Source organism: Phalangium opilio, unplaced genomic scaffold, assembly GCF_054372755.1.
Source record: "Phalangium opilio isolate 3A_F unplaced genomic scaffold, DU_Popi_V2 ptg000042l_1, whole genome shotgun sequence".
Classification (NCBI taxonomy): domain Eukaryota; kingdom Metazoa; phylum Arthropoda; class Arachnida; order Opiliones; family Phalangiidae; genus Phalangium; species Phalangium opilio.
Window position 1 is genome coordinate 8,026,688 of NW_028324166.1, and position 18,399 is coordinate 8,045,086.

The 18,399-nt window shown below is 39.3% G+C and overlaps 23 non-coding genes across 23 annotated transcripts; 16 read left to right on the plus strand and 7 right to left on the minus strand.

The window, feature by feature from the left end:
* Positions 1 to 4,032: 4,032 nt before the first annotated feature.
* Positions 4,033 to 4,196, minus strand: LOC149678894 (U1 spliceosomal RNA). Its single transcript, XR_016366333.1, has one exon. It is a non-coding gene; the product is annotated as a U1 spliceosomal RNA (small nuclear RNA).
* A 1,370-nt stretch (positions 4,197 to 5,566) lies between these two features.
* On the minus strand, positions 5,567 to 5,730 carry LOC149678895 (U1 spliceosomal RNA). Its single transcript, XR_016366341.1, has one exon. It is a non-coding gene; the product is annotated as a U1 spliceosomal RNA (small nuclear RNA).
* A 350-nt stretch (positions 5,731 to 6,080) lies between these two features.
* Positions 6,081 to 6,152, plus strand: TRNAW-CCA (transfer RNA tryptophan (anticodon CCA)). Its single transcript has one exon. It is a non-coding gene; the product is annotated as a tRNA-Trp (tRNA).
* A 66-nt stretch (positions 6,153 to 6,218) lies between these two features.
* Positions 6,219 to 6,290, plus strand: TRNAR-CCG (transfer RNA arginine (anticodon CCG)). The gene has a single exon. It is a non-coding gene; the product is annotated as a tRNA-Arg (tRNA).
* A 66-nt stretch (positions 6,291 to 6,356) lies between these two features.
* On the plus strand, positions 6,357 to 6,428 carry TRNAW-CCA (transfer RNA tryptophan (anticodon CCA)). The gene has a single exon. It is a non-coding gene; the product is annotated as a tRNA-Trp (tRNA).
* A 66-nt stretch (positions 6,429 to 6,494) lies between these two features.
* On the plus strand, positions 6,495 to 6,566 carry TRNAW-CCA (transfer RNA tryptophan (anticodon CCA)). The gene has a single exon. It is a non-coding gene; the product is annotated as a tRNA-Trp (tRNA).
* A 1,109-nt stretch (positions 6,567 to 7,675) lies between these two features.
* On the minus strand, positions 7,676 to 7,839 carry LOC149678900 (U1 spliceosomal RNA). The gene has a single exon (XR_016366327.1). It is a non-coding gene; the product is annotated as a U1 spliceosomal RNA (small nuclear RNA).
* A 1,370-nt stretch (positions 7,840 to 9,209) lies between these two features.
* Positions 9,210 to 9,373, minus strand: LOC149678901 (U1 spliceosomal RNA). Its single transcript, XR_016366342.1, has one exon. It is a non-coding gene; the product is annotated as a U1 spliceosomal RNA (small nuclear RNA).
* A 350-nt stretch (positions 9,374 to 9,723) lies between these two features.
* TRNAW-CCA (transfer RNA tryptophan (anticodon CCA)) lies at positions 9,724 to 9,795 on the plus strand. Its single transcript has one exon. It is a non-coding gene; the product is annotated as a tRNA-Trp (tRNA).
* A 66-nt stretch (positions 9,796 to 9,861) lies between these two features.
* TRNAR-CCG (transfer RNA arginine (anticodon CCG)) lies at positions 9,862 to 9,933 on the plus strand. Its single transcript has one exon. It is a non-coding gene; the product is annotated as a tRNA-Arg (tRNA).
* A 66-nt stretch (positions 9,934 to 9,999) lies between these two features.
* Positions 10,000 to 10,071, plus strand: TRNAW-CCA (transfer RNA tryptophan (anticodon CCA)). Its single transcript has one exon. It is a non-coding gene; the product is annotated as a tRNA-Trp (tRNA).
* A 66-nt stretch (positions 10,072 to 10,137) lies between these two features.
* Positions 10,138 to 10,209, plus strand: TRNAW-CCA (transfer RNA tryptophan (anticodon CCA)). Its single transcript has one exon. It is a non-coding gene; the product is annotated as a tRNA-Trp (tRNA).
* Positions 10,210 to 11,318: 1,109 nt separating this feature from the next.
* Positions 11,319 to 11,482, minus strand: LOC149678906 (U1 spliceosomal RNA). The gene has a single exon (XR_016366328.1). It is a non-coding gene; the product is annotated as a U1 spliceosomal RNA (small nuclear RNA).
* Positions 11,483 to 11,832: 350 nt separating this feature from the next.
* On the plus strand, positions 11,833 to 11,904 carry TRNAW-CCA (transfer RNA tryptophan (anticodon CCA)). The gene has a single exon. It is a non-coding gene; the product is annotated as a tRNA-Trp (tRNA).
* A 215-nt stretch (positions 11,905 to 12,119) lies between these two features.
* On the plus strand, positions 12,120 to 12,191 carry TRNAW-CCA (transfer RNA tryptophan (anticodon CCA)). The gene has a single exon. It is a non-coding gene; the product is annotated as a tRNA-Trp (tRNA).
* Positions 12,192 to 13,596: 1,405 nt separating this feature from the next.
* TRNAW-CCA (transfer RNA tryptophan (anticodon CCA)) lies at positions 13,597 to 13,668 on the plus strand. The gene has a single exon. It is a non-coding gene; the product is annotated as a tRNA-Trp (tRNA).
* Positions 13,669 to 13,883: 215 nt separating this feature from the next.
* Positions 13,884 to 13,955, plus strand: TRNAW-CCA (transfer RNA tryptophan (anticodon CCA)). Its single transcript has one exon. It is a non-coding gene; the product is annotated as a tRNA-Trp (tRNA).
* A 696-nt stretch (positions 13,956 to 14,651) lies between these two features.
* LOC149678911 (U1 spliceosomal RNA) lies at positions 14,652 to 14,815 on the minus strand. The gene has a single exon (XR_016366336.1). It is a non-coding gene; the product is annotated as a U1 spliceosomal RNA (small nuclear RNA).
* A 350-nt stretch (positions 14,816 to 15,165) lies between these two features.
* On the plus strand, positions 15,166 to 15,237 carry TRNAW-CCA (transfer RNA tryptophan (anticodon CCA)). Its single transcript has one exon. It is a non-coding gene; the product is annotated as a tRNA-Trp (tRNA).
* A 215-nt stretch (positions 15,238 to 15,452) lies between these two features.
* On the plus strand, positions 15,453 to 15,524 carry TRNAW-CCA (transfer RNA tryptophan (anticodon CCA)). Its single transcript has one exon. It is a non-coding gene; the product is annotated as a tRNA-Trp (tRNA).
* A 1,387-nt stretch (positions 15,525 to 16,911) lies between these two features.
* TRNAW-CCA (transfer RNA tryptophan (anticodon CCA)) lies at positions 16,912 to 16,983 on the plus strand. Its single transcript has one exon. It is a non-coding gene; the product is annotated as a tRNA-Trp (tRNA).
* Positions 16,984 to 17,198: 215 nt separating this feature from the next.
* On the plus strand, positions 17,199 to 17,270 carry TRNAW-CCA (transfer RNA tryptophan (anticodon CCA)). The gene has a single exon. It is a non-coding gene; the product is annotated as a tRNA-Trp (tRNA).
* A 696-nt stretch (positions 17,271 to 17,966) lies between these two features.
* Positions 17,967 to 18,130, minus strand: LOC149678916 (U1 spliceosomal RNA). Its single transcript, XR_016366337.1, has one exon. It is a non-coding gene; the product is annotated as a U1 spliceosomal RNA (small nuclear RNA).
* Between the last annotated feature and the right edge of the window lie 269 nt (positions 18,131 to 18,399).

Consider the following 18,399-nt stretch of genomic DNA (forward strand, 5'->3'; position numbering starts at 1 on the left):
ATCTCACCTAGTTTGTTGTAGGCTAGTTACTAGCTAGCTAAGCTCACAGTACCGTCTTCTAGCTCGTATTCCTATTACTTTAGCACACGAGATTCACTGCTATTATAGCTGCCAATCAGTCCATTGTAAGTTTTCGCGCCAAATTCTCGGAATAGATATTTTGGGAAGTGACTCATGCTACTTGGCGACTGGCGAGCAAGAGTCCCTCAGTCAAGTCAAATTTTTTTAGAGTTTTTCAGTCTCCTTATTTTTACTAAAATTCCCGATGAAGAACCCGTATTGCAGTGGTAATTTTGGGCCAAACCAAGACGCTCAAGGGTTATATTCATTCTAACACTCTGGTAGGGAAATGGTTTTCAGCTATTGTTCATTTCGGTAATGGTTGGAACTGCAATAACGTTTCTTAATTGGGAATGGGAATGGTTGGTATTTGGAAACCACGGATGGGGAGGTGGATGAAAAATATGGGTGGAATTGGTAAACAAAAATATGAACAAAATTGGTATGGGAATGGTAACGTTTGAAACAAAAAAAACTAAACAATTACGCTTGGGCATATTTGTATTTGATTGAATTCTGGGAAACTTTGAAGCATTTCGACCAAAGCCACTAAACTGAGTAGGCTTGGACAGGGACACCTAATCCCCCTTGTATTTAATTCAAGTCTATAGCTGTCTCACTTAGAGTAAAGGGATTTTGGCCGAGGGGTTGCCCAAGAGTGGGAGAGCTAAGATTACTCTAAAATCCCCGACTGAAAAGGAACCTAAAAGTCAATTTTATTCCTCTGAATAAAATTAAAGGGTTGGTCGAACTAACGTCGATCAGAAGCAATTCGGTGGAATAATGAAGTGATTTTAACAAACAAACTTAAAACTTTAAACCATAAGCGTGACTAACGGGAAAGTGAAATGGGGACTCTGGGCAAGAGAAACCCAAAAATACTATTGATAAAACTTTGTATTTGAAGCAGGGTTGTTGATTTTTTGGTTTCTTCAAAAAAATCGATTTTTATGATTTAAATCGGATTTTTTTGATTTTTATTGAACTAATAGATAGTAAATTACCAACATGAAAACTTTTGAGTCAAAATTAACCAAAAGCAAAATAATCATGACATTTAAGCAGCTATTGGATATTATTACTATTCAAATGCTTGTATAAAAAGACTAGCTTGGCCGCTATTTCATTTCCTAGCCTTTCCAGCAAGACAAACTGGAGTTCTGGGAAAAACTTACATTGAAATATACCAAAACCATGATTATTTTTAATTTTAGGTCTTTTCTAGTTAAGTTTCTTCTCGAGTTTCTTAAACTACTTCTTGGAATCTTAGAAAACCTTTATTAAAAATAAAAATATATTCTTGATTTTAATCAAATGATTTTTTTTAAAAAAATCGCTTGATTTAAATCAAACTGATTTAAATCAAACAACCCTGATTTGAAGGGTTAGTGAGTTATTTTTAAAGGGTTAGTATTTCAATATGAAACAAAACCTTTCTAGTTAAATTTTTGTACAGAGTTATGACACATATCTACAGTTTACAAAACAAAATAGGGTTAATAATCAAAATCAATTTAGTTATTTAGTAATTTCTATAATTAAAATTAAGGTCAACAAAAGTCATTTAACACTTACTAATCGAAAACTTACATCGTACAATATTTGCATTTCGCGACACGTTTCATTTATTACGGACTGTTTCACATAATATTTGAAAGTGATGCCAAACACTGACGCGGGTACGCGGAAGCCACGATGCGTTAACCTATACCGGAATCTCCGACATGATGGCAATTGTTAATGAAACGAAAATGGATCGCAACTAAGTTATGAAACCATAAACGAGTAGCCAAAACGTAGGATATAAAAACATGAAGAAATTAAACGGTCAATGAGGTCTGCTGATATTACTTCAAAATATAACGTATTGTTGATATATAATTTCTTTCATTTGAAAAAATTCTTATGAGTATTAAAAAGATGTGTAATAAGTTGCAATGTTTTTTAATGGATAATAACAAGAATAAATGTACTATAAGAATGCCTAAGTCACTAGATTTTACGCTTCTACTCTTACGCCGGTGTCAGCGGACAAATAAGCCCCACCCCTTTCATGCCCGTCATTGCTCTGCGCTTTCCTATTGGATTCCGTGGGGATAGGTCATACAGACGCGATTGACGTATTCCGAATAGAGAAAAAAAACCTCGAGCAAAGTAAACAGAAAATGAAGGATGCCAGGGCCCAGCGGTGTAGAAACGGTACGAGAATGGTTTTTAATTGCCATTAACAAGTTAGTTAAAGGTTTTGAACCTTACTTAATAGATTTTGAATACGTGTCTCTACGTGAAAATCGTTCGTTCTATAATTGTTTCTAAATCGAATCAAGTGTACTATGCTTATGATTTCGTGAGTTCCAAAAACCAAACCAAGGCTTAACGAGAAGGTAAAAGAGATAGCTGGTGGAAAATATAGAGTAAGATAAAATATTTAGTCCCGCCCTGGTTTCCAGCCTCCCCCCACCCATGAGGGGGGATTGTCGACTATCACGCGCACACCGGACGTCTTTTTGAATGAATTGAGTGTTTATTGTGCACGAAAAAAGTTGTTTACAACTCACGAGAACGGGCACATTTGAGTAGAATGCAAAATAGATACAAATCACAATAATATATATACAAGAGTGGTTATACAATCTCAAATTTTAGATTTATGTACATGCAGGGGTAGGGATGGTTATTTGATAAAAAGGTGGTTATTACAGTTGAGCTACGTCACGTAGGACTTGTTTCACTTGGAATAGAGTATCACAAAAGAGATCAATATCTGTTGCAAACAAATTGCACTTATGCTGCATCCTTACAATTGGATTTATACTTTTACGGGGGTTATAGAAAGTCGAATTATGACGTGTATTTTTAGGAACTAAAAAATTGAGGGACTCTAATAGGGTAGGAAGATGTAATCGGTTGTGTATCAATTTATGAATAAAACAAATATCATTGGACGTAAGAACTGTGGAAATTTGGGGAATGTCCAGAATTTTAAGTATCGAAACATAGTCATAGTTAGCTAGGGGCATAAAAAATGTGTGACAAAATTCAACAAATTTGCGCTGTACACGTTCGATCTTTAAGAGAAGATATGGGCTACAACCACCCCAGGCAACCCATCCAAATAGTAGACGTGACCTAACAAGATATAGTGTTCGAAAATGAGTTAGGGAATGCAAAGCCCGGCATAATCGTAACGAAACCGCCAAAGTGCGACGGCAGATATTAATGGATTTGGTGACATGAGTTTTGAAAAGTAAGTGGGCATCAAAAACGGTGCCCAAATCTTTGGTTTCAGAGTCCTGTCGAACAGGCACGTGGTCAATTTCGTAAGAAGTCAAAACCGTGCGACAGACACGCCTTGTGAAGGTAACATGTACTGACTTAGATGGGTTGATGGGAATGTTATTTAGCAAACACCAGGCCGAGATAGCGTTAATGTCCTCCTGCAAGAGGTATCGGTCACGATCGGAATTAATAATTTTGTAAAGTTTATAGGCCTTCTTATAGTAAATTCCTTCTTGATAATAAAGTATATGACGAAATTATTTTCTTTCATCTATAAAAACGCTATATACGAATGAACGCCGACATTTTTTGTTTGATATGCCTTGTTAATATTTCGTTGGTTGTAATCAAGTCTAAAGTTACGATAATTAAACTGATAACGTATTTCGATTATCACTGTTTATAACAGTAAATCGAATAAATATATACTTCTTTGGGATGTTTATAGATATTTGTATATAAACAACTTAATCGTCTATTTAAGTTACAATCCATTAATGCATATCGTATTATGTATAATGACATGATAGTCATCATTAATCAAATGGCTTATATTATAGAAACTCCGAGCCCTAGCACTGCATGTTTTTAAAATCTCACACACATCTTTATATGCAGATTCTATTTCAATTCAGAATACAATGAACGCGGTATGTTATGTGATGTATGTTGAACTTTGAATTTCTTTACTTGTGGGGGTGAGCGCGAACGCACGACCCCCTCTACCAAAAATAGTACGCCCCACTGATCACGATTAGTAATAGTGGTGAGGGTCAACCCGATCAGAGTGCAGTGACCGAGTCTCACCCCTGCTCGCCTCCTCAAAGATCAAGGCCGCAGCGACGCCAGGTAAGTATGATTAAAGTGGAACTGACATTAGCTTATACATTAACGATGGAAAATATAAGAAGTAAATTCAATATTTATTACTAATTTTGGTTTTAAGTATCTTAAAGGGTTAATGTGAGAAGAGTTTAACCCTTAGAAAACCTATTTGATTAACGCTTGCACACTAATGCTATCCGTGGTATTGATAATACAACAATCAATATAACGCACTTTATTTGAAATTTTACATTAATGTTAATTTCAATTCCGAGTTATTGCGAGTTTATCAGCGAATTCTGCTTATTATACCTTCGTATAAGGGGCTTAGTTTTTCGCTTGTTTATAGAATTCTACCCGCCAAACTTTATTATAAGGGGCTAGGTGGCGCAATGGTAGCGCGTCTGACTCCAGATCAGGAGGCTGAGTGTTCGAATCACGTCCGGGTCAAAGAAATATTAAAGTTTAGTTTTTCGCTTGTTTATAGAATTCTACCCGTTAAACCTTAGTACGAGGGGCTCGGTGGCGAAATGGTAGCGCGTCTGACTCCAGATCAGATGGTTGCGTGTTCGAATCACGTCATGGTCAAAGAAATATTAAAATTTTGTTTTTCGCTTGTTTATAGAATTCTACCCGTTAAACCTTAGTACGAGGGGCTAGGTGGCGCAATGGTAGCGCGTCTGATTCCAGATCAGATGGTTGCGTGTTCGAATCACGTCCGGGTAAAAGAAATATTAAAATTTAGTTTTAAATCTTTCGATGTCCAGGAGCACCAAAAACCCCATGTTATTCCTATGGGAAAATCGGCGAAAATCTGTGAATTTTCATTTAACATTACGGGAGGGTGTGGGATCTTATCTAGAAGGGCCTACCGGCCCTCTAGAGTTAAGAATTTGATTAGGTTTTATACTTTCAATAAGAGTTAAGGTGAAGAGACGATAAATTATCGAAAATATGATCCAAGTATTTCGAGGACAATAGTTGAATTAAGAATTAGTGATTTCTTCTTGTAATACGGATAGTAAATACAGTTGAATTTTCTTACAGCAATAAACCATTTCGATGTAACTAAGAGGGAAAGGCACGGGGTAAAACTTTGCCTTCCATCTCGCTTTTTGGCGCCTGCGCTGTAGGCTTAGGGGATCTTGAGATTGCGCAGAGACAGCAACGTATCAATCCCCTAGAATGTCCCGATATTGAGGGTTGCCTACCCCCTTTTTACGTCGAAAAAGTCTATACGAAAGCTCTGTTTTGTTCTACGTTGTTTCACTACACATGCATGACGCACTGCATGTTTTTAAAATCTCACACACATCTTTATATGCAGATTCTATTTCAATTCAGAATACAATGAACGCGGTATGTTATGTGATGTATGTTGAACTTTGAATTTCTTTACTTGTGGGGGTGAGCGCGAACGCACGACCCCCTTTACCAAAAATAGTACGCCCCACTGATCACGATTAGTGATAGTGGTGAGGGTCAACCCGATCAGAGTGCAGTGACCGAGTCTCACCCCTGCTCGCCTCCTCAAAGATCAAGGCCGCAGCGACGCCAGGTAAGTATGATTAAAGTGGAACTGACATTAGCTTATACATTAACGATGGAAAGCCAATATAAGAAGTAAATTCAATATTTATTACTAATTTTGGTTTTAAGTATCTTAAAGGGTTAATGTGAGAAGAGTTTTACCCTTAGAAAACCTATTTGATTAACGCTTGCACACTAATGCTATCCGTGGTATTGACAATACAACAATCAATATAACGCACTTTATTTGAAATTTTACATTAATGTTAATTTCAATTCCGAGTTATTGCGAGTTTATCAGCGAATTCTGCTTATTATACCTTCGTATAAGGGGCTTAGTTTTTCGCTTGTTTATAGAATTCTACCCGCCAAACTTAATTATAAGGGGCTAGGTGGCGCAATGGTAGCGCGTCTGACTCCAGATCAGGAGGCTGCGTGTTCGAATCACGTCCGGGTCAAAGAAATATTAAAATTTAGTTTTTCGCTTGTTTATAGAATTCTACCCGTTAAACCTTAGTACGAGGGGCTCGGTGGCGCAATGGTAGCGCGTCTGACTCCGGATCAGATGGTTGCGTGTTCGAATCACGTCATGGTCAAAGAAATATTAAAATTTAGTTTTTCGCTTGTTTATAGAATTCTACCCGTTAAACTTTAGTACGAGGGGCTCGGTGGCGCAATGGTAGCGCGTCTGACTCCAGATCAGATGGTTGCGTGTTCGAATCACGTCCGGGTCAAAGAAATATTAAAATTTAGTTTTTCGCTTGTTTATAGAATTCTACCCGTTAAACCATAGTACAAGGGGCTCGGTGGCGCAATGGTAGCGCGTCTGACTCCAGATGAGAAGGCTGCGTGTTCGAATCACGTCCGGGTCAAAGAAATATTAAAATTTAGTTTTTCGCTTGACTATAGAGTTCTACCCGTTAAACGTTAGTACAAAGGGCTCGGTGGCGCAATGGTAGCGCTTTTGACTCCATATCAGAAGGCTGCGTGTTCGAAGCACGCCCGGGTCAAAAAATATTAAAATTTAGTTTTTCGCTTGATTATAGAATTGTACCCGTTAAACCTTACTACGAGGGGCACGGTGGCGCAATAATAGCGCGTCTGAATCCAGATCAGAAGGCTGCGTGTTCGAATCACGTCCGTGTCAAAGGAATATTAAAATTTTGTTTTTCGCTTGATTATGGAATTCCACGCGTTAAACCTTAGTACGAGGAGCTCGGTGGCGCAATAGTAGCGCGTCTGACTCCAGGTCAGAAGGTTGCGTGTTCGAATCACGTCCGGGTCAAAGAAATATTAAATTTTAGTTTTAAATGATTCGATGTCCAGGAGCACCAAAAACCTCATGTTATTCCTATGGGAAAATCGGCGAAAATCTGTGAATTTTCATTTAACATTACGGGAGGGTGTGGGATCTTATCTAGAAGGGCCTACCGGCCCTCTAGAGTTAAGAATTTGATTGTGCTTTATAAACAAAGTTTAGGTTTTATACTTTCAATAAGGGTTAAGGTGAAGAGACGATAAATTATCGAAAATATGATCCAAGTATTTCGAGGACAATAGTTGAATTAAGAATTAGTGATTTCTTCTTGTAATACGGATAGTAAATACAGTTGAATTTTCTTACAGCAATAAACCATTTCGATGTAACTAAGAGGGAAAGGCACGGGGTAAAACTTTGCCTTCCATCTCGCTTTTTGGCGCCTGCGCTGTAGGCTTAGGGGATCTTGATATTGCGCAGAGACAGCAACGTATCAATCCCCTAGAATGTCCCGATATTGAGGGTTGCCTACCCCCTTTTTACGTCGAAAAAGTCTATACGAAAGCTCTGTTTTGTTCTACTTTGTTTCACTACACATGCATGACGCACTGCATGTTTTTAAAATCTCACACACATCTTTATATGCAGATTCTATTTCAATTCAGAATACAATGAACGCGGTATGTTATGTGATGTATGTTGAACTTTGAATTTCTTTACTTGTGGGGGTGAGCGCGAACGCACGACCCCCTCTACCAAAAATAGTACGCCCCACTGATCACGATTAGTGATAGTGGTGAGGGTCAACCCGATCGGAGTGCAGTGACCGAGCCTCGCCCCAGCTCGCCTCCTCAAAGATCAAGGCCGCAGCGACGCCAGGTAAGTATGATTAAAGTGGAACTGACATTAGCTTATACATTAACGATGGAAAATATAAGAAGTAAATTCAATATTTATTACTAATTTTGGTTTTAAGTATCTTAAAGGGTTAATGTGAGAAGAGTTTAACCCTTAGAAAACCTATTTGATTAACGCTTGCACACTAATGCTATCCGTGGTATTGATAATACAACAATCAATATAACGCACTTTATTTGAAATTTTACATTAATGTTAATTTCAATTCCGAGTTATTGCGAGTTTATCAGCGAATTCTGCTTATTATACCTTCGTATAAGGGGCTTAGTTTTTCGCTTGTTTATAGAATTCTACCCGCCAAACTTTATTATAAGGGGCTAGGTGGCGCAATGGTAGCGCGTCTGACTCCAGATCAGGAGGCTGAGTGTTCGAATCACGTCCGGGTCAAAGAAATATTAAAGTTTAGTTTTTCGCTTGTTTATAGAATTCTACCCGTTAAACCTTAGTACGAGGGGCTCGGTGGCGAAATGGTAGCGCGTCTGACTCCAGATCAGATGGTTGCGTGTTCGAATCACGTCATGGTCAAAGAAATATTAAAATTTTGTTTTTCGCTTGTTTATAGAATTCTACCCGTTAAACCTTAGTACGAGGGGCTAGGTGGCGCAATGGTAGCGCGTCTGATTCCAGATCAGATGGTTGCGTGTTCGAATCACGTCCGGGTAAAAGAAATATTAAAATTTAGTTTTAAATCTTTCGATGTCCAGGAGCACCAAAAACCCCATGTTATTCCTATGGGAAAATCGGCGAAAATCTGTGAATTTTCATTTAACATTACGGGAGGGTGTGGGATCTTATCTAGAAGGGCCTACCGGCCCTCTAGAGTTAAGAATTTGATTAGGTTTTATACTTTCAATAAGAGTTAAGGTGAAGAGACGATAAATTATCGAAAATATGATCCAAGTATTTCGAGGACAATAGTTGAATTAAGAATTAGTGATTTCTTCTTGTAATACGGATAGTAAATACAGTTGAATTTTCTTACAGCAATAAACCATTTCGATGTAACTAAGAGGGAAAGGCACGGGGTAAAACTTTGCCTTCCATCTCGCTTTTTGGCGCCTGCGCTGTAGGCTTAGGGGATCTTGAGATTGCGCAGAGACAGCAACGTATCAATCCCCTAGAATGTCCCGATATTGAGGGTTGCCTACCCCCTTTTTACGTCGAAAAAGTCTATACGAAAGCTCTGTTTTGTTCTACGTTGTTTCACTACACATGCATGACGCACTGCATGTTTTTAAAATCTCACACACATCTTTATATGCAGATTCTATTTCAATTCAGAATACAATGAACGCGGTATGTTATGTGATGTATGTTGAACTTTGAATTTCTTTACTTGTGGGGGTGAGCGCGAACGCACGACCCCCTTTACCAAAAATAGTACGCCCCACTGATCACGATTAGTGATAGTGGTGAGGGTCAACCCGATCAGAGTGCAGTGACCGAGTCTCACCCCTGCTCGCCTCCTCAAAGATCAAGGCCGCAGCGACGCCAGGTAAGTATGATTAAAGTGGAACTGACATTAGCTTATACATTAACGATGGAAAGCCAATATAAGAAGTAAATTCAATATTTATTACTAATTTTGGTTTTAAGTATCTTAAAGGGTTAATGTGAGAAGAGTTTTACCCTTAGAAAACCTATTTGATTAACGCTTGCACACTAATGCTATCCGTGGTATTGACAATACAACAATCAATATAACGCACTTTATTTGAAATTTTACATTAATGTTAATTTCAATTCCGAGTTATTGCGAGTTTATCAGCGAATTCTGCTTATTATACCTTCGTATAAGGGGCTTAGTTTTTCGCTTGTTTATAGAATTCTACCCGCCAAACTTAATTATAAGGGGCTAGGTGGCGCAATGGTAGCGCGTCTGACTCCAGATCAGGAGGCTGCGTGTTCGAATCACGTCCGGGTCAAAGAAATATTAAAATTTAGTTTTTCGCTTGTTTATAGAATTCTACCCGTTAAACCTTAGTACGAGGGGCTCGGTGGCGCAATGGTAGCGCGTCTGACTCCGGATCAGATGGTTGCGTGTTCGAATCACGTCATGGTCAAAGAAATATTAAAATTTAGTTTTTCGCTTGTTTATAGAATTCTACCCGTTAAACTTTAGTACGAGGGGCTCGGTGGCGCAATGGTAGCGCGTCTGACTCCAGATCAGATGGTTGCGTGTTCGAATCACGTCCGGGTCAAAGAAATATTAAAATTTAGTTTTTCGCTTGTTTATAGAATTCTACCCGTTAAACCATAGTACAAGGGGCTCGGTGGCGCAATGGTAGCGCGTCTGACTCCAGATGAGAAGGCTGCGTGTTCGAATCACGTCCGGGTCAAAGAAATATTAAAATTTAGTTTTTCGCTTGACTATAGAGTTCTACCCGTTAAACGTTAGTACAAAGGGCTCGGTGGCGCAATGGTAGCGCTTTTGACTCCATATCAGAAGGCTGCGTGTTCGAAGCACGCCCGGGTCAAAAAATATTAAAATTTAGTTTTTCGCTTGATTATAGAATTGTACCCGTTAAACCTTACTACGAGGGGCACGGTGGCGCAATAATAGCGCGTCTGAATCCAGATCAGAAGGCTGCGTGTTCGAATCACGTCCGTGTCAAAGGAATATTAAAATTTTGTTTTTCGCTTGATTATGGAATTCCACGCGTTAAACCTTAGTACGAGGGGCTCGGTGGCGCAATAGTAGAGCGTCTGACTCCAGGTCAGAAGGTTGCGTGTTCGAATCACGTCCGGGTCAAAGAAATATTAAATTTTAGTTTTAAATGATTCGATGTCCAGGAGCACCAAAAACCTCATGTTATTCCTATGGGAAAATCGGCGAAAATCTGTGAATTTTCATTTAACATTACGGGAGGGTGTGGGATCTTATCTAGAAGGGCCTACCGGCCCTCTAGAGTTAAGAATTTGATTGTGCTTTATAAACAAAGTTTAGGTTTTATACTTTCAATAAGGGTTAAGGTGAAGAGACGATAAATTATCGAAAATATGATCCAAGTATTTCGAGGACAATAGTTGAATTAAGAATTAGTGATTTCTTCTTGTAATACGGATAGTAAATACAGTTGAATTTTCTTACAGCAATAAACCATTTCGATGTAACTAAGAGGGAAAGGCACGGGGTAAAACTTTGCCTTCCATCTCGCTTTTTGGCGCCTGCGCTGTAGGCTTAGGGGATCTTGATATTGCGCAGAGACAGCAACGTATCAATCCCCTAGAATGTCCCGATATTGAGGGTTGCCTACCCCCTTTTTACGTCGAAAAAGTCTATACGAAAGCTCTGTTTTGTTCTACTTTGTTTCACTACACATGCATGACGCACTGCATGTTTTTAAAATCTCACACACATCTTTATATGCAGATTCTATTTCAATTCAGAATACAATGAACGCGGTATGTTATGTGATGTATGTTGAACTTTGAATTTCTTTACTTGTGGGGGTGAGCGCGAACGCACGACCCCCTCTACCAAAAATAGTACGCCCCACTGATCACGATTAGTGATAGTGGTGAGGGTCAACCCGATCGGAGTGCAGTGACCGAGCCTCGCCCCAGCTCGCCTCCTCAAAGATCAAGGCCGCAGCGACGCCAGGTAAGTATGATTATAGTGGAACTGACATTAGCTTATACATTAACGATGGAAAGCCAATATAAGAAGTAAATTCAATATTTATTACTAATTTTGGTTTTAAGTATCTTAAAGGGTTAATGTGAGAAGAGTTTTACCCTTAGAAAACCTATTTGATTTACGCTTGCACACTAATGCTATCCGTGGTATTGATAATACAACAATCAATATAACGCACTTTATTTGAAATTTTACATTAATGTTAATTTCAATTCCGAGTTATTGCGAGTTTATCAGCGAATTCTGCTTATTATACCTTCGTATAAGGGGCTTAGTTTTTCGCTTGTTTATAGAATTCTACCCGTCAAACTTTATTATAAGGGGCTAGGTGGCGCAATGGTAGCGCGTCTGACTCCAGATCAGGAGGCTGCGTGTTCGAATCACGTCCGGGTCAAAGAAATATTAAAATTTAGTTTTTCGCTTGTTTATAGAATTCTACCCGTTAAACCTTAGTACGAGGGGCTCGGTGGCGAAATGGTGGCGAAATGGTAGCGCGTCTGACTCCAGATCAGATGGTTGCGTGTTCGATTCACGTCATGGTCAAAGAAATATTAAAATTTTGTTTTTCGCTTGTTTATAGAATTCTACCCGTTAAACCTTAGTACGAGGGGCTAGGTGGCGCAATGGTAGCGCGTCTGACTCCAGATCAGATGGTTGCGTGTTCGAATCACGTCCGGGTCAAAGAAATATTAAAATTTAGTTTTTACCTCTCCGTGTGACGTAGTCCAGGAGAGGTTCTGTAACGGCCGTGTCTGTCTGTGTGTCTGTCTGTCTGTGTGTGTGTCTGTCTGTCCGTTGTTACACCCACGTGACCGCGTTCGCAGTTTGCGTATCGGAGCAAACGTGTTGGCCATTTCCGAACTGCTTTCACAGTCACGGAAATGGCTCCTCTACTTGAGTTCTCACACCACCATCTTCTGGTCTTTGTCCATCCCACACGGACACCAGTCTGTTCTTACTGGCTTCTAATCACCACCATCTTCTGGTCTTTGTCCATCCCACACGGACACCAGTCTGTTCTTACTGGCTTCTAATCACCACCATCTTCTGTTCTTTGTCAATCCCACATTTACACCAGTCTGCACTTACACTGGCTTCTAACACCACCATCCACTGGTCTTCCGTCTATTCCACATAGACACCAATCTGTATCATTGGCTTCTACTCCATTATCATCGTTTGGTTTTAGGATATACGCGGCGATCAGCTAGGGTTACGAGAAACGTCTAGCCTCCCTAAGGTGGGATCGCCACCAAAGGTTTTCGCAATTGCGCTTTTTCCTTACTATTATAATGGAAACGAATCGTATATATACCCCAAATTTGAAAAAAGTGGGCAAGAGGGGTACCCTTCACTTTAAACGTCAATATTAGCAAAGTTTGAGAAGATAATAGGTATAACTTTATTTTAAACGATTTAACTATTATTAATGTTAATTATTGAAGATTAAAATAATTAAAAATAATTATATTTATTTAAATATTAAAGATAAACCTCTCGTGCAAAGAGAGAGATTATCATTGCCTCCTATATCTACCAAGGCCCGTGCATGCGATATATTTCCTTCATTGCCTCCTATATCTATCAAGGCCCGTGCATTGTGATATATTTCATTCATTGCCTCCTATATCTATCAAGGCCCGTGCATTGTGATATATTTCATTCATTGCCTCCTATATCTATCGCCCCAGCTCGCCTCCTCAAAGATCAAGGTCGCAGCGACGCCAGGTAAGTATGATTAAAGTGGAACTGACATTAGCTTATACATTAACGATGGAAAGCCAATATAAGAAGTAAATTCAATATTTATTACTAATTTTGGTTTTAAGTATCTTAAAGGGTTAATGTGAGAAGAGTTTTACCCTTAGAAAACCTATTTGATTTACGCTTGCACACTAATGCTATCCGTGGTATTGATAATACAACAATCAATATAACGCACTTTATTTGAAATTTTACATTAATGTTAATTTCAATTCCGAGTTATTGCGAGTTTATCAGCGAATTCTGCTTATTATACCTTCGTATAAGGGGCTTAGTTTTTCGCTTGTTTATAGAATTCTACCCGTCAAACTTTATTATAAGGGGCTAGGTGGCGCAATGGTAGCGCGTCTGACTCCAGATCAGGAGGCTGCGTGTTCGAATCACGTCCGGGTCAAAGAAATATTAAAATTTAGTTTTTCGCTTGTTTATAGAATTCTACCCGTTAAACCTTAGTACGAGGGGCTCGGTGGCGAAATGGTGGCGAAATGGTAGCGCGTCTGACTCCAGATCAGATGGTTGCGTGTTCGAATCACGTCATGGTCAAAGAAATATTAAAATTTTGTTTTTCGCTTGTTTATAGAATTCTACCCGTTAAACCTTAGTACGAGGGGCTAGGTGGCGCAATGGTAGCGCGTCTGACTCCAGATCAGATGGTTGCGTGTTCGAATCACGTCCGGGTCAAAGAAATATTAAAATTTAGTTTTAAATCTTTCGATGTCCAGGAGCACCAAAAACCCCATGTTATTCCTATGGGAAAATCGGCGAAAATCTGTGAATTTTCATTTAACATTACGGGAGGGTGTGGGATCTTATCTAGAAGGGCCTACCGGCCCTCTAGAGTTAAGAATTTGATTGTGCTTTATAGACAAAGTTTAGGTTTTATACTTTCAATAAGAGTTAAGGTGAAGAGAGGATAAATTATCGAAAATATGATCCAAGTATTTCGAGGACAATAGTTGAATTAAGAATTAGTGATTTCTTCTTGTAATACGGATAGTAAATACAGTTGAATTTTCTTACAGCAATAAACCATTTCGATGTAACTAAGAGGGAAAGGCACGGGGTAAAACTTTGCCTTCCATCTCGCTTTTTGGCGCCTGCGCTGTAGGCTTAGGGGATCTTGAGATTGCGCAGAGACAGCAACGTATCAATCCCCTAGAATGTCCCGATATTGAGGGTTGCCTACCCCCTTTTTACGTCGAAAAAGTCTATACGAAAGCTCTGTTTTGTTCTACTTTGTTTCACTACACATGCATGACGCACTGCATGTTTTTAAAATCTCACACACATCTTTACATGCAGATTCTATTTCAATTCAGAATACAATGAACGCGGTATGTTATGTGATGTATGTTGAACTTTGAATTTCTTTACTTGTGGGGGTGAGCGCGAACGCACGACCCCCTCTACCAAAAATAGTACGCCCCACTGATCACGATTAGTGATAGTGGTGAGGGTCAACCCGATCAGAGTACAGTGACCGAGTCTCACCCCTGCTCGCCTCCTCAAAGATCAAGGCCGTAGCGACGCCAGGTAAGTATGATTAAAGTGGAACTGACATTAGCTTATACATTAACGATGGAAAGCCAATATAAGAAGTAAATTCAATATTTATTACTAATTTTGGTTTTAAGTATCTTAAAGGGTTAATGTGAGAAGAGTTTTACCCTTAGAAAACCTATTTGATTAACGCTTGCACACTAATGCTATCCGTGGTATTGATAATACAACAATCAATATAACGCACTTTATTTGAAATTTTACATTAATGTTAATTTCAATTCCGAGTTATTGCGAGTTGATCAGCGAATTCTGCTTATTATACCTTCGTATAAGGGGCTTAGTTTTTCGCTTGTTTATAGAATTCTACCCGTCAAACTTTATTATAAGGGGCTAGGTGGCGCAATGGTAGCGCGTCTGACTCCAGATCAGGAGGCTGCGTGTTCGAATCACGTCCGGGTCAAAGAAATATTAAAATTTAGTTTTTCGCTTGTTTATAGAATTCTACCCGTTAAACCTTAGTACGAGGGGCTCGGTGGCGAAATGGTGGCGAAATGGTAGCGCGTCTGACTCCAGATCAGATGGTTGCGTGTTCGATTCACGTCATGGTCAAAGAAATATTAAAATTTTGTTTTTCGCTTGTTTATAGAATTCTACCCGTTAAACCTTAGTACGAGGGGCTAGGTGGCGCAATGGTAGCGCGTCTGACTCCAGATCAGATGGTTGCGTGTTCGAATCACGTCCGGGTCAAAGAAATATTAAAATTTAGTTTTAGTCCAGGAGAGGTTCTGTAACGGCCGTGTCTGTCTGTGTGTCTGTCTGTCTGTGTGTGTGTCTGTCTGTCCGTTGTTACACCCACGTGACCGCGTTCGCAGTTTGCGTATCGGAGCAAACGTGTTGGCCATTTCCGAACTGCTTTCACAGTCACGGAAATGGCTCCTCTACTTGAGTTCTCACACCACCATCTTCTGGTCTTTGTCCATCCCACACGGACACCAGTCTGTTCTTACTGGCTTCTAATCACCACCATCTTCTGGTCTTTGTCCATCCCACACGGACACCAGTCTGTTCTTACTGGCTTCTAATCACCACCATCTTCTGTTCTTTGTCAATCCCACATTTACACCAGTCTGCACTTACACTGGCTTCTAACACCACCATCCACTGGTCTTCCGTCTATTCCACATAGACACCAATCTGTATCATTGGCTTCTACTCCATTATCATCGTTTGGTTTTAGGATATACGCGGCGATCAGCTAGGGTTACGAGAAACGTCTAGCCTCCCTAAGGTGGGATCGCCACCAAAGGTTTTCGCAATTGCGCTTTTTCCTTACTATTATAATGGAAACGAATCGTATATATACCCCAAATTTGAAAAAAGTGGGCAAGAGGGGTACCCTTCACTTTAAACGTCAATATTAGCAAAGTTTGAGAAGATAATAGGTATAACTTTATTTTAAACGATTTAACTATTATTAATGTTAATTATTGAAGATTAAAATAATTAAAAATAATTATATTTATTTAAATATTAAAGATAAACCTCTCGTGCAAAGAGAGAGATTATCATTGCCTCCTATATCTACCAAGGCCCGTGCATGCGATATATTTCCTTCATTGCCTCCTATATCTATCAAGGCCCGTGCATTGTGATATATTTCATTCATTGCCTCCTATATCTATCAAGGCCCGTGCATTGTGATATATTTCATTCATTGCCTCCTATATCTATCGCCCCAGCTCGCCTCCTCAAAGATCAAGGTCGCAGCGACGCCAGGTAAGTATGATTAAAGTGGAACTGACATTAGCTTATACATTAACGATGGAAAGCCAATATAAGAAGTAAATTCAATATTTATTACTAATTTTGGTTTTAAGTATCTTAAAGGGTTAATGTGAGAAGAGTTTTACCCTTAGAAAACCTATTTGATTTACGCTTGCACACTAATGCTATCCGTGGTATTGATAATACAACAATCAATATAACGCACTTTATTTGAAATTTTACATTAATGTTAATTTCAATTCCGAGTTATTGCGAGTTTATCAGCGAATTCTGCTTATTATACCTTCGTATAAGGGGCTTAGTTTTTCGCTTGTTTATAGAATTCTACCCGTCAAACTTTATTATAAGGGGCTAGGTGGCGCAATGGTAGCGCGTCTGACTCCAGATCAGGAGGCTGCGTGTTCGAATCACGTCCGGGTCAAAGAAATATTAAAATTTAGTTTTTCGCTTGTTTATAGAATTCTACCCGTTAAACCTTAGTACGAGGGGCTCGGTGGCGAAATGGTGGCGAAATGGTAGCGCGTCTGACTCCAGATCAGATGGTTGCGTGTTCGAATCACGTCATGGTCAAAGAAATATTAAAATTTTGTTTTTCGCTTGTTTATAGAATTCTACCCGTTAAACCTTAGTACGAGGGGCTAGGTGGCGCAATGGTAGCGCGTCTGACTCCAGATCAGATGGTTGCGTGTTCGAATCACGTCCGGGTCAAAGAAATATTAAAATTTAGTTTTAAATCTTTCGATGTCCAGGAGCACCAAAAACCCCATGTTATTCCTATGGGAAAATCGGCGAAAATCTGTGAATTTTCATTTAACATTACGGGAGGGTGTGGGATCTTATCTAGAAGGGCCTACCGGCCCTCTAGAGTTAAGAATTTGATTGTGCTTTATAGACAAAGTTTAGGTTTTATACTTTCAATAAGAGTTAAGGTGAAGAGAGGATAAATTATCGAAAATATGATCCAAGTATTTCGAGGACAATAGTTGAATTAAGAATTAGTGATTTCTTCTTGTAATACGGATAGTAAATACAGTTGAATTTTCTTACAGCAATAAACCATTTCGATGTAACTAAGAGGGAAAGGCACGGGGTAAAACTTTGCCTTCCATCTCGCTTTTTGGCGCCTGCGCTGTAGGCTTAGGGGATCTTGAGATTGCGCAGAGACAGCAACGTATCAATCCCCTAGAATGTCCCGATATTGAGGGTTGCCTACCCCCTTTTTACGTCGAAAAAGTCTATACGAAAGCTCTGTTTTGTTCTACTTTGTTTCACTACACATGCATGACGCACTGCATGTTTTTAAAATCTCACACACATCTTTACATGCAGATTCTATTTCAATTCAGAATACAATGAACGCGGTATGTTATGTGATGTATGTTGAACTTTGAATTTCTTTACTTGTGGGGGTGAGCGCGAACGCACGACCCCCTCTACCAAAAATAGTACGCCCCACTGATCACGATTAGTGATAGTGGTGAGGGTCAACCCGATCAGAGTACAGTGACCGAGTCTCACCCCTGCTCGCCTCCTCAAAGATCAAGGCCGTAGCGACGCCAGGTAAGTATGATTAAAGTGGAACTGACATTAGCTTATACATTAACGATGGAAAGCCAATATAAGAAGTAAATTCAATATTTATTACTAATTTTGGTTTTAAGTATCTTAAAGGGTTAATGTGAGAAGAGTTTTACCCTTAGAAAACCTATTTGATTAACGCTTGCACACTAATGCTATCCGTGGTATTGATAATACAACAATCAATATAACGCACTTTATTTGAAATTTTACATTAATGTTAATTTCAATTCCGAGTTATTGCGAGTTGATCAGCGAA